The 1,092-nt window shown below is 46.4% G+C and overlaps 6 non-coding genes across 6 annotated transcripts; all 6 read left to right on the top strand.

Moving 5' to 3' along the window:
* Nucleotides 1–67: 67 nt before the first annotated feature.
* Nucleotides 68–139, top strand: Pmar_PMAR022673. The gene has a single exon. It is a non-coding gene; the product is annotated as a tRNA-Pro (tRNA).
* Nucleotides 140–241: 102 nt separating this feature from the next.
* Pmar_PMAR022672 lies at nucleotides 242–313 on the top strand. The gene has a single exon. It is a non-coding gene; the product is annotated as a tRNA-Thr (tRNA).
* Nucleotides 314–415: 102 nt separating this feature from the next.
* Pmar_PMAR022671 lies at nucleotides 416–487 on the top strand. Its single transcript has one exon. It is a non-coding gene; the product is annotated as a tRNA-Thr (tRNA).
* Nucleotides 488–589: 102 nt separating this feature from the next.
* Pmar_PMAR022670 lies at nucleotides 590–661 on the top strand. Its single transcript has one exon. It is a non-coding gene; the product is annotated as a tRNA-Thr (tRNA).
* Nucleotides 662–763: 102 nt separating this feature from the next.
* Nucleotides 764–835, top strand: Pmar_PMAR022669. The gene has a single exon. It is a non-coding gene; the product is annotated as a tRNA-Ser (tRNA).
* A 102-nt stretch (nucleotides 836–937) lies between these two features.
* On the top strand, nucleotides 938–1,009 carry Pmar_PMAR022668. Its single transcript has one exon. It is a non-coding gene; the product is annotated as a tRNA-Thr (tRNA).
* Nucleotides 1,010–1,092: the final 83 nt, after the last annotated feature.

Below are 1,092 nucleotides of genomic sequence, written 5' to 3'. Positions count from 1 at the left end.
GAGCAGGAGCAGGTTTGCTCACTCCGCAAAGGATACAGGAAGATATGATTTATGCATTTATTTGTGTGTCACTTTAGCTTAGTGGCAGAGCGTCTGCTTTGGAAGCAGAAGGTCGTCAGTTCAACCCTGGCAAGTGGCTTATAGCACCATAAATTTCTGGACTGGTACGAGAATCAGGAGCAGGATGGCCCATTCTGTGAACGGGACAGGAAAATTATTGATTCATATGCTTAATCTGTGCGTCACTTTAGCTTAGTGGTAGAGCGTCTGCTTCGTAAGCAGAAGGTCGTCAGTTCAATCCTGGCAAGTGGCTTACAGCAGCATTAGGCTCTAGTCGGGTATGAGGAGCAGGAGGAGGTTTGCTCACTCCGCAAAGGATACAGAAAGATTATTGATTTATGTACTTATTCTCTGCGTCACTTTAGCTTAGTGGCAGAGCGTCGGCTCTGTGAGCAGAAGGTCGTCAGTCCAATCCTGACAAGTGGCTTATAGCACCATAAATTTCTGGTCTGGTACGAGAAGCAGGAGCAGGATGGCCCATTCTGTGGAGGGGACAGGAAAATTATTGATTCATATAGTTAGTGTGTGTGCCACTTTAGCTTAGTGGTAGAGCGTCTGCTTCGTTAGCAGAAGGTCGTCAGTTCAATCCTGGCAAGTGGCTTACAGGAGCATTAGGCTCTAGTCGGGTATGAGGAGCAGGAGCAGGTTTGCTCACTCCGCAAAGGATACAGGACGATTATTGATTTATGCAGTTATTTGGTGTGTCACTTTAGCTTAGTGGCAGAACGTCTGCTTTGAAAGCAGAAGGTCGTCAGTTCGATCCTGGTAAGTGGCTTATAACACCATAAATATCTGGTCTGGTACGAGAAGCAGGAGCAGGTTTGCTCACTCCGCAAAGGATACAGGAAGATTATTAATTTATGTACTCACTCTATGTGCCATTTTAGCTTAGTGGCAGAGCGTCTGCTTTGTAAGCAGAAGGTCGTCAGTTCAATCCTGGCAAGTGGCTGATAGCACCATAAATCTCTGGTCTGATACGGGAAGCAGAAGCAGGTCAGCTCACTCCGCGAAGGATACAGAAAGATTATCGAT

This window comes from Perkinsus marinus, assembly GCF_000006405.1.
Source record: "Perkinsus marinus ATCC 50983 genomic scaffold scf_1104296947636, whole genome shotgun sequence".
Lineage (NCBI taxonomy): Eukaryota > Perkinsozoa > Perkinsida > Perkinsidae > Perkinsus > Perkinsus marinus.
Note: the sequence above shows the minus strand (reverse complement) of the source record. Positions and strands in the feature narration are given on the sequence as shown.